This window comes from Bos taurus, chromosome 16 (genome assembly GCF_002263795.3).
Source record: "Bos taurus isolate L1 Dominette 01449 registration number 42190680 breed Hereford chromosome 16, ARS-UCD2.0, whole genome shotgun sequence".
NCBI classification, from domain to species: domain Eukaryota; kingdom Metazoa; phylum Chordata; class Mammalia; order Artiodactyla; family Bovidae; genus Bos; species Bos taurus.
The window spans coordinates 49,636,844-49,649,009 of NC_037343.1; the positions used below are offsets into that span (position 1 = coordinate 49,636,844).

Consider the following 12,166-nt stretch of genomic DNA (forward strand, 5'->3'; position numbering starts at 1 on the left):
CGTAACTGATTCACCTTGCTGTACAGAAACTAACACAACACTGTCAATCAGCTATACTCCAATGAAAATTAATTAAAAAAGGGTCCCTCTGCCCACCTGTATGGGGTCTCTCCCATCAATATCTGGAGGTTTTGGGGTGTCCCCAGAGAGAAAGCCCTGGTCACTGCAGGGAGACCTAGGTTGACTGCAGCTCCCAGCAGGAGGGGGCCCTCCTCATAGACCCAGGCCACCTGGGGGCTGTAGGGGAGGCTTCCTGGGCCCCTCCCCTCATGGGGTGGCGGGGAGCTGTGGTCACTAGAGAGGGCACCTTTGCCCAGAGGCTCTATCTTCAGTGTAATGCTGGCAGCAGATGGTGGCACAAGAATTCTGTGGCCTTTCTGGGGCACTTCTTTCTTTCTTAAAGTTTTTTTTTTTGATGTGGACCATTTTTAAAGTCTTTATTGAATTTGTTACAATAGTTCTTCTGTTTTACACTTTGTTTTTTTTTGTCCACAAGGAATGTGGGATCTTGCTTCCCTTGTGGCTCAGTGGTAAAGAATCATCTTCCAGTACAGAAGATGAGGGTTCCATCCCTCGGTTGGGATGATACCTTGAAGAAGTCAATGGCAACCCACTCCAGGATTCCTGCCTGGGAAATCCCATGGACAGAGAAGCCTGGGGGGCTACAGTCCATGGAGTTGCACAGAGTTGGACACGGCTTAGCAACTAAACAACAGCAATGTGTGGGATATTATCTCCCCAACCAGGGATTGAACCTGAAGGCGAAGTCCCGAGCACTGGACTGCCAGGGAAGTCCCCTTTCTGGGGCATTTCTTACGAGCACTGAGATGGCATTTCGGCTCCTGTGTGGACAGCAGGGTCAAAGCAAGAACCTCAGGCTGAGCCTGAACCACCTGAATGGGGCCAACACCTGCAGAGCCCGGACCGGCTCCCAGCCTCACTTTAACTCCATCCCAAGGAGATGGCTGGTGTCTGGAGGGAGGTTCCCTCTCTCCAGATGGGCTCCTGAGGAGGTTTCTGACCCTAATAACCCAGGTGTGACCCTTTCTTCCTCCGTCCCCCTGCCCTGGCACCGTAGCTGGGGACCCAGGAAAGCCTCGTGGGGGCCCCACGTGGTCATCCTGCAGGTGTTAGTTTCTCAGTCTTTGCAACTGCATGGACTGCAGCCCACCAGACTCCCCGTCCATGGGATTCTCCAGGCAAGAATACTTCAGTGGATTGTCTTTCCCTTCTCCAGGGGATCTTCCTGACCCAGGGATCGAACCTGGGCCTCTGGCATTGCAGGCAGATTATTTACTATCTGAGCCACTGAGGAAGCCCTCACGACAAACATCAGCATGCAAGGCCGAGGCTGGGGGCTCTGCTCCTTGTGGAGTGAAAACGTTCACCTTGGGTCCAGCCAACAGCAGCTGGACCTGGGGGCTGAGCGGGTGGTTTGGTTCTCAGTGGGGGCAGAATCCTGAGCAGCCGTCCTGGGGCCAACACCTGGGATGGTTTGGACAGGTAATGGCTACAGGCACAGAGAAGACCCTTGAAATCCTGGCCTGGCTTGTTAACCACTCCACCCCAGCTAGTAAGTTCCACACCCACCCCTGTCCTGGCCCCACAGCAGGCTGCAGGCTCCCTGGGCTGCCGTGGTTAAATCGCTAACAACCCAAACACTTTTTCAAACCCTGATTTGACTTGAAGCTGGGTTCGGAGCAGAAGTCTCCGAGCCTGAAGTCTGCACATGACCACAGACTCAGCTGTGACATTCTGAAGTGACACCCTTACGTTTGATTCTTGATCATAAAAAAGATTGGAAAAAAAAAAAAGCCCAAACACCCCAAACCAAAGGCTTGCGGCAGCATCCTTGCGAGGGGCAAGGCGGGAGCCCAGGGGCTGCCCACAGGAAGCGGTTTCTCTGTCGTTGAGTCGATGCGAGGCCCCCGGGAGGTGTCACATTCATAACCTTTCTCTGGCCACACTGATGGTGACAAACTGCAGAGCTTGTGAACGGGGCTCCCCCGCCTCCCCCCTAGCAGGTGCAGGAGGAATTCCCACAATGGCTAAGCTGCTGTACATTAGGGGCGGGGGCTTCCCAAAATAGCAAGCATGTTCCCTGGGGTGGGGGGTGGGGCTGCCTGGACCTTTTCTTTGCTGGACACAAGCCCCAGTGTGGGAGCCAAGCGTCAGGCTGAGGAGCCCCTAGGGATGCCCAGGACCTCCTCACTCCACTCTCTGACCCTTGGATGGCACTGTGCTCCCTCCAGCCCACAACCTCAGCCCCTCTCGGATGACACCATCATCATGGACAATAGCTGACACGGACTGCACCTGGGGTACTGTCCAGATGCAGCTTTCAGAGAAGCGGACACACAGGGCTGAGAAAGGCTCAGGCTTCTCCCCCTTCCTCTTAGACATCCTCCTCATCTCTGGAAGTCAGTGATGTGCAGAGTCTGCTCCAGGGCTCCCTCCACCCACCCTTGGTCAGGAGGGGGCGACTACAGACTGCTGACGTCACCGCCACCGCTGGTCGCTGCTGAGTCTCACTACCAGGTCACTAGAAGCTCCTCTCCCTGCTGGGGAGCCTCTGTTGTAGCCACATTTGTAGATGAGAAAGCTTAGCACAGAGGAGTGAAGAAGTAACCAGCCTAATGCTGAACAGCTGGAAAGGGGCAGACCAGCTGGACACTGCACACTGGCTGCCTGTCTTGCCCATTTTGTGACTTGTGGGAACCATATATCCTGGCCGGTCCTGCCCTTTTCACCTCTGCTCTACCAGAGGATGGTGGCCAAGAGCAACTGAAGCTTCCCAACTCACCAAGGACCAGTGTTCACACGGGGCTCACTGAACAAGTCCATGCAAGGATAGGTGGTGGATGGATGAGTGGATCAATGAATGGGTAGATGGTGGGATAGATGGATGATCAGATGGTTGGATAGAAGGATGGATGAGTTGATGGCTGGATGAATGGATGGATGGATGAGGGAGTAGTTGGATGAATGGAAATAGATGGATGGATTAGCAAATGGTTGGATGAATGGATGGTTGGGTGAATGGATAGATGGAGGGATGGATAGTTGGATAGACGGATGACCGGATAGTTGGATAGATGGATGTTTGAGTGGATAATTGGATGAAAGAATGGATGGATGGATGAGGGGATAATTGGATGGATGGTTGGACAGATGGATGAATGAATAGATGAATGGATGGTTGGATGGATGAATGAGGTGCAGAGTACTCCTAGCCTGCTCAGACACTTCTGGCTTTCTCCAACTCCCAAGGTGAGCTAGAAGGAAATACTCTGCTGAGAGCTGTAGAGGTAGAAGAACACAGGGACACCTCTTGCAGGAAAAATGCCCTGATCATTCAGGGTGGACCCCTCTGAGGGGCTCTCATAGCACCTCCCTCATCATAGTAAGGATGATGATAGACCGTGGCTGTCCTGCCCACACAATTTCTTTCTCCCCCCCTGCACGATGAGGGCTTTGAAGGTTTCATCTGGCTGATTCCCATGGCCAGGGACCGTGTGTGCTCAATAAATGTTTGGGTGACAAAGAATGGGTAGGTGCCTCAAGACAACTGAGAATGTCCCCCAATATTCCATAGGCCTTTGTCCAAGGGTCTTTCTTTCCTCGTGTCCCCTTGTCACATTCGGGACCCTTTACCTTCTCATTCCTCCGTGGATCCTGCTAAAGGACATACAGACTCTCCTTTCAGTCTCTCTCCCTCTCTGGAAACCAGAGCTGCAATCTTTCCTGGAATCCAGCTTTACAGTGTGTCTGTGCTGTGCACAGTGTCACAGTGTAATTTCCCCCGAGGTCAATTTGGCAATATCCTGTTCCCAGGGCAGAGGCTAGGCTGGCCTGTCCATCTCAGCACCCTGTAAGCACACGTGGAAGGTTTGACGGCAGCTGGGACGCACGGAACCAGGTTATACTGTGACTCAGTGGCCCGCCCCCCACTGTGACTCAGTCTCTCAGGGTCCATCCTTCTTCCTTCTCCAGGGGATTCAACCATCTAGAGAAGCTCCATGACTCGTTGCCTCTGAATCAGGCCTCATGTTCTGAGATCAGCTCCTGCAAATAGCTCGAAATTCAACAGGCCAGCTCTCAGCAAATACTTTGCCAAGCCCATCACAAGCACTGCTCACTGCTCATTGACAGACAAAAATGGCCACAGGCAAGAGCTCCTGGTGAAGTGTCTGGATGCCCATTTAGAGGCTAGCTCCGGCTTCCTCCCCAGCGGCCAGGTATCACAGGGGAGAGTGCTGGCTGACCCCAAGCCTCTGTTTTGGCTTTACAGAGAGAGGAGGCGTGTTTCCCTCTGAACACTTTGTCGTATGGCTCCACTTCCTAGGATTCACCTGTCATCTAGTTGGCTGAGTGGGGAGGGGTCCCGGGGCCCTGGAACTGTAACCCAATGGGCTCCTCCTTTCTCTGGCCTCCAACCCTCCCAGCACATCAGGCATGGAATGTTAAGAGTCTGAGACTGCAATGCTAGTTTTCTGGATCCTGTGGTCTCCTTCTCTGGAAGGTTTGACGGCAGCTGGGACGCATTGAACCAGGTTATATTGTGACTCAGTGGCCCGCCCCCCGGTTCTCATGCACCGTCATCCCAACGAGAGGCCGGTGGAGATGCTCCTGACAAACCTCGAGCCTCACGCCAGCCCTGCCCTCGGATGTGAACCCAGCCCGAGATGTTGCCCTGGGAACCCAAAGCCGGCTTCCTTCCCAAGCTGTGGGCACACTGGGTCAGACCAGCAAATTTGGAAATGATTCATAGACAGAGGTGCAGTGAAGTCAGTCTTGAATGACAAATGGAGCCAATTAAATTCAATCGCTCTCCCCCTCTCCCTGTGTTCCAGCCGGTTTCTACAGCCAGTCACCTTTGACAAAATATATTAAAGGAATTAAGAGTATGTCCCCCACAATGATATTACCTGGACCCCTTTCAAGTCCACACCAGCCAAGTGCAAACATCTATTCAAGCCCAGGAAATAGAATTGAAACGGTTTATTAAAAATCTAATCACCAGCATTCATATGACACAAATGGTTCTGAACGGCACCCACCAACCCTACAGCCTCTTCAGGGGCAGCACAATGCCGCCGATTACCCAGAATTTAAACGGGGGTGTTTAAGAGCCTCGGAACATTCTAATCGGAATCTTTCTTGTGGATTCCGCTATTGTGTTTTTCTCTTTGGAGAGAGGCAAGGATGGGAGGGCACATTTCTCTCTTCCCTTGAGTGAGCTGCATATGACTTATTCTGGCAGATCTGTTTCTACTGACGTCGTCAGGACCTGAATAAAACCCATGGAAAAAGGGAACACGCTGCTCTGCTTAATTAAAGTGAAGCAGCTCACCCGGCTGCTGTCCTGAGTCGGGACACCCTACCCCCACCCCCCCTGTTTCCCAATTGGACTGGAGCTCTCTTAAGACAAGGGGCTGCATGTGTGCAGAGACGGTTCCTTCCTACCCCGGAGTGGAAGCTGCTGGGGGCTCTGTGTCTGGGGAAGAGAGGGGTTGGTGGTCTCCTCTGCATCTTGGCTTCCTGGATCTCTGGCTTCTGCACAGCTGTGGGCAGAGAAGGGTTTGCTCTGAAATCTTCCTAGCCAGCTCTGAGCACCCAGAGCTTGATCATGAGTCTCCAGGGCCCAAGACGCCCCCAGATGTCCATCAGGTGAAGGTGCAGGAGCCTGGAATTGGGTGTGACTCCTGAGCTGTGTGACTCCTGAGCTGGGAACTGTGTCCTGGAGCCTGGCAGAACTGCTCCACATGGCGACTTCTGGCTGGTGTGGACATCACACCAGCCCACAAGGCATGTTTGGGGCTGCTCCGGGCAGAGAGGCAGTGCTTGCCCAGGAGAGGGAGGGCAGGAATGTTCACCCAGCTGGTGGTTTTCCTAAGTATCACCAGCTCCTGCCCTCTGTCGGGGTCCAAGCTCTTTTCTAGAAGGTTCCTTGCCTTTGTGGGGAGTCTCAGCCTTTGCGGAGGTCAGATGGAAAACATCCTTCAACCCCCTTCTCCTTCACCTCTTATTTTCCAAACTTATTTTAAATTCCTTTTGTTTAGTCTTCCTCTCCAAATGATGACTATTTTAAAATGATCTTTTAAGGAAAAATAATCTCTTTGATTCTTTCCCAAGTGCCTTGTTTTTAAAGACAAAGGTTTTTTCCTATTTAAATACTTAATTTTTTAAAAATGTAATGAAAAAGGTAACTGAATTGAAACATTTAAAATAAGTACACTCACTTTCTGCTCCAACCATTGTTTGTCATATCAACTATGAAAAATAAACCCATAAATGTAATATTTCATTTTTTAAAGATGACTTTTAAATTTTAATATTTTTTCTAGCCTCATCATGTGGCAGGTGGGATCTTAGTTCCTCAACCAGGGATCAGATCTGTATCCCCTGCATTGGAAGCTCAGAGTCTTAACCACTGGACTTCCAGGGAATTTCCTAAATGTAATTACTTTAATATGCATGACAACTTCCACTTCTGTCAGTATTTTACGTTTATGTGTATTTTCTAGGGTGGAAGCAGAAATCCTCTCTGAAGACTCTGTCTCCTTAAAGTCTTGAGGAGCACATTGGAGGCCCAGGCCATATCTGACACATAAAGTTAGATACAGGCCTGTGGGATTTGGCGTCTCACTGGTACAGGACCAAGGTGCCCTTGAAAGTGGACCTCTAGCTTGCTTTGCCCAGGGTCCACTGGCACCCTGTCCCCATAGCACGTGGGTATAACTCCTCACAGAGGCAGCTCCACGGCCCACACCCACGACCCGGGAGACAACCCACCAACTGAGGGTTTTCTGCAGAGGCTGGTGATGGAGAAATTTCTGGATTCCCACGGAACTCAGATCCTAGGCTGTTTGCATGACCAGTCTGCTTGCAGACAGCAACCTGGTTTCATTTTGGGGGTTGGGGGTGTGTGTCTCTCCCGCTTTGCCAAGGGCCCTCTCACTCGAGGTTGGCTCATTTTCCTCCAGCAACTCGAGTCAGATGGGTTTTTCTCCTTTTTGTGTGTTTGAGCGGAAGAGGATCCATTTAGGTCTGATTTTCATCTCGCGTGGGTTCTGGTGGGCTGTCCATTCACGGGGACCTCAGAGAATAACTGGTCTCTTTGAGGGGCCGGTAGGTGGAGACAGAGCCCCGAGACCAGGGCAGCGCTGGGCTGCACGTGCTTCTGGGCCACGGACATGTGGGTGTGGCTCTTGGAGAGGCGCTGGGTTGGCGGCCCATCAGGTCCCAGCTTCTTCTGGAAAGCCATGTGGTTGTTTGCAAGTCAGGCTAGTGGTCAGCCGAAAAGGAGCTTCTCCCGTGTTCCCACCCTCTGGGCACCAGCTGGGTTCTTTGCTGGTGGAGACCCGCACGAATCACAGCTGCCACGCAATCCACATGCACAACCTCCCGCCACTGGAAAAGGCGAGGTGACCCCTCCCTGTGACAGCTAGACCTCTAAGCCGCAGGAAACCCTCTGCTCATCTGAGGGCAAACACCCAGAGATGCCTGCTCCTTCTTAAACAGGTCAACATCTCGAAAACAAAGCAGAACAAAATCAAATACGCCGGTGCCGCCCCCCTCACCCTCCACATGCCACAGAGTTCCCTTTGTGCCTCAGGAGGCTGGGCTGGACCCGACTGGGTGTTCGAAGACACGCTCAGAGCTTTGTATTATGCAATAGGACAGTAACCGCACATTCTAATAAAATAATAAACTAAATAATAATAAACATTTGACCCAGAGGAAAGATCTTTCACGAGACGCCCTAATCACTTTTCTGCTCCGACCTCAGTTTTTTCTGGACCGGCTCCAGCAAGCCTGGGGTGGTGCGACAGCCTTTTTCTTGGAGGGAACAAAAGGTCTTTTTTAGTCCTAAGGGCTGTCAAGTTTATCCAAATATTCTCAGCTTACTACTAGCCCCTTTCTGAATTGATATTTCCAATAAAAGGACACTTTGTATCTTTAAGCTGCACGGCCCCCCGAGCGAGGATGCGGAGGGCAGGGAAGCCCGCTGCGAAGCCCTGTCGGCCACTTCCTCAGAGACGGACGGGAAAAAGGCGGCCCCGGTGTGATGGGGTGGGAGTGGGCTGGGACAGGGGTCCAGGCTGTGTGCCAACCGACGGAGGAGCAGGGAACCCACACGGGGCCCCTGTACTGCACCCCAAGCCTAAAGTGTGGCCACAGCCCCTCCTGCTTTGGTTCTGGCCAAGCCTGTCTAGTCTGTGATGGGCTGCCCAAGCACGTTGAGTTGAGAGCACGCTCAGTGCTGGAGGGAGAGAGTTCGTCCCAGCCGGGCTGAGACATGCTGGGCCAGGCCTGTGTTCCTGGCGGTCGGCTCCCTGGCCTCTGTGCAGCCCGCCTTCACGACAGGCAAGGGCTGTTCTTAACACCAGCCAGCTCCTCCCCATCTGCCAGACTCCTTCCACTAGGCAGCCTCGGAACCCATCCTGTGTGTGCGTGCTTGCGTGTGAGTGCATTTGTGCGCCCATGAGTATGCACGTATAGTGCACGTGTATGCATGCACACGTGTGAGTGCGTGTGAGTGCATGTGTATGCAAGGGCACGTGAGTGCGTGTGCACAAAGCAGTGTGCACCCCGACGCGCATGCACACCCTTCAGAGTGGTCTCCCCAGCCCCACAAAGGGCACTTCCTTCCCCCAGCCTCCTCCAAACGGCTCTGATTAGCGTTAATGATAATTCTCATTAATCACCTTGGGCTGCTGCAGATGGAAACGCGGCTGTGGCGAGGTGACAGGAGCCACTTAGGCGGTATTTATGACTTGCGAGCACAGCGGCAGCCCGGGCCCTGACACCTCTGGCCTGCAGCTGACATCAGGGCTGACATTTGGGGCTGCTCGCTGCCCAGCACAGGGATACCCCCAGCCTGGGGCCCCTCCTCCTACATGGGGTGGCAGCTCCCTTTTGGGCTGATGGTGAAGGGAGGGGCTTTCAGGGTGTCGGCAGCCTGCTCCCGGAGCCGAGGAGGAAGAAGCTGGAGGGACACTTGTATCTGCAAGAAGCCCCCTCCTTCCTTCCCAGGCAGAGCACCCACTTCCTCTCCCTGACCTCCTGGTGGGCGTCAGCTGCTCTGGTCTGTGACCCCGTGGAGCTCGGCAGAGACTGGCCCCCCCCAGCGGTAGGTCTGTATCTGCTCCACTTGTGATTCTCGTCAGCACACAGTAGGCACTGGGGGGTTGAGCGTGGGGTGGGAGGAGCTACGCCCCCCTCCTGGGAACCTGACCAGAGCTCTGCTCCCCCCTAGCAGCCATCCCAAGTCCTCAGCTCGTTGCCGAGCCCGGGGACCTTGCGATGCAAATTGCACATTGACAGACCACACAGAACCCACCGTCTGCTTCCAGAAGACACCTCCTTGCCTGCATAGCCCTGTCCACCAGGAGCCCCCTTTATGAGAGGCACCCAGTTTATTCTGGGGACCCCTACACATTTCCTGCTGTCTCCCTTTTATCTCCACTTGCAGCCCTGCCCTGAGGATTCTCCAAGGGTTCAGACGGCAGTAGCACAGGTGTGGGAAGAACCGGGCTTGTAAAGGATCGGCTGCCCTAAAACACTCACTTCCCTAAGAGGCAATAAAAGTGTCTTCCTCGGGGATTGGGGGTGGGGCTTGGCCCCACATGTCAGCGTCCCCTGGCCTGACCGTGATAATTAAAACTGTGCTCTGGCTCTGGTTTCTATAAGGCCCACCTGTCCCCCTGGGCAGCTGGGGGAGGGGGGAATAATTGCCCAGGCAGCAAATAACTATGTTGCCATCAGCCTGGTTTAATTTTGCCCTGGCACCAGGAGGCCACGTGCAGGGGCACAGGGTCATTACTAGGCTGTTGCTGGGGGAAGGGGCGGCAGTGGTGGCCCCAGGCGGTGACATTTTCGATGTAGACATTTTTGTTAAGGTCTGGGCTGAAATGGAGAAGGGGCCATCCCTGGGACCTCTCCAGAAAGTGCTGGCTGGGTGGGCGTGGCTGACAGATGAGGGGCTCTGACCCATTGTGCTAACCCGGGCCCTTCGAGGCTGCAGCATCCATTGCCAGGCCTGCTCAGGTTCCTCTCTGCGAGGCTGCTCTGTAGGGCTACTCTGGGTCCTCTTAATGACAAACCAGGAATCTCCGACGAGTCATTAGACTACCTGCACCCCAGCCAGACCTCACACTGGGGAGAAAAACTCCTAAAGCACATGAACTCCCATGCCACAGAGAGAACAGAGTGGGTGTGGGGTGGGTCGGACCGCTATGCCCTTCCAGAAGCCCACCTGAAGCTCTACCATAGAGCAGGCTGGTGGGAGCAGCTAGCTTGGGGAGTATCACCTGGACCGTCATCTGGGAGCTTCAGTGCCGATGGCCACCTTCAGCCTAAATCATATGTCCTGCCCAGAGAGAAGATTAAGGAACTTGTTCACATTTCCAAAGACCTCCAGGGCTGACTGGAGTGGACGGTGTGATTCGGGCCCTTCTGTTCACTAACCTGGCAGCATGTGCTCTCAGTTGAGTGGTGTTTCCTGGGGGCAGGGATGGTGCCAATCTGTAATCTGTTTTCTCTTGGGGTTTTCCCTCCTTCATTCCCCCCTTCTTCTTTCTCTTCCCCTTCTTTCTCCTCTTCCTCCTTCACCCCAGCTCCTCCCCCACCCCTTCCTTCTCCTCGTCCTTTCTCTTCCTCAGAAGGATTTTGTTCCCCAAATCAAGCTTCCTGACCATCTCCTCAGGGTGTCTCTAATCACTTCCTGCCACATGAGGGCTTGTTTGGAAGATGGCTTTTTATGGGGTCAGCTAGTGGGGCTTATTAAAGACTTTATTCTTATGAACTCCAGGCTGGGTCACACTCTCAGGAATGAAGACATCTGTGAATGACACTTAAGGCCCCGCCCTGGGAAAATCTAATCGCTTCAGGGAGGAGCGAAGCTTCCTCCTGTGAGGCCTACGGTGTGTTTCAGAGCCTCACCTGGACTCCTCTATTCTGAGCTGTCCCAGGCTGCCAACCCAGAGGTTCCTTCTGCAGCGGGAGGAATTCGCCACAGATGAAGCCTCACCTTGGACGTGTAATTAAGGACGACGCGGCATGTCTAGTTCATGTAGGTGGTTAAGCTAGTTGTCAAAGGAGAACAACAGACGGCAATTAATCGGATGCCAGCCCAGAGGGTGGGCAGCCCCTCCAACACAGATGGTGTCAGGAGAGCATGGCGGCCTTGCATCTCAGGGGCATGTTGGTGGCACCCGCCTTTGGTGCCTGACCCAGCAAAGCTTAAGGGCCCATCTCCTCCCGGGGAGCTCTATGAGGGGGCCCTTCACTGGTTCCTGAAAAATGAGGCTGCAAGTTGTGGAATCTTCAAGGGCCTGCTTTCCAGAGGGTTCTGAACACACAGTCCTGTTCCTTAGAAAGATCTCTATGTATATACTGATTCATTCATCTATCTTGTTGTTTAGTCACTAAGTCGTGTCTGACTCTTTGCGACTCCATGGACTGCAGTATACCAAGCTTCCCCGTCCTTCACTGTCTCCCTGAGTTTGCTCAAGCTCATGTCCATTGAGTCGATGATGCCATCCAACCATTTAGTCCTCTGCCACCCCCTTCTCCTCTTACCTTCAATCTTTCCCAGCATCACATCTATTTAAAATCATGCTCTCAATGCCCTCTGCAACCCAAGGTGAGGCTGTGTTTGTCGTTCCATCTCCAGAAGTGACCCCGGGCTGGTCTTCTGGTGACCACCCAGCCCCTGTGCTCTGTCCCTGCCTTCCCGCCAGCCCACGTCTCCTCCTCTCCAGGGAGCCTGCTGCCCACCTGCACAGTGATGTCTTCTATTAGCTTCCCTCTTCCGGTAGAAACCACGATGCGCTGGAGGACACCCGTGCCTTCTTCCCCGGTCTCAGGGAAGGGATTCCCAGGTGCCCTGTGCACAGGGTGGGCGAGCCCTACATCACCACATCCCCTCGGTTACAGAATTTCCAGATAAGATTGAGATCCACACAACAAAGGCTGGGAGGGGAGTGGCTTTTGCTAAGAGAGAGAGGGTGGGGCCGTGAGAGAAAAACGAGGCCACATCGGACCCTCTGAGAACAGTCTGCCTGGAGGTGGGACAGAGTCCCCAGGGGCGCCTTCCTTTGCATCCCCCTCAGTGTCCTGGGGCTCACTGGGCAGCGGCAAAAGCCCACTTGGGCTGGTC

General features: G+C 53.7%; 1 protein-coding gene across 3 annotated transcripts in view; it reads right to left on the reverse strand.

Moving 5' to 3' along the window:
- Window positions 1-12,166, reverse strand: part of PRDM16 (PR/SET domain 16) — a 411,934-nt gene that overhangs the window by 63,060 nt on the left and 336,708 nt on the right. The window lies entirely within an intron of this gene.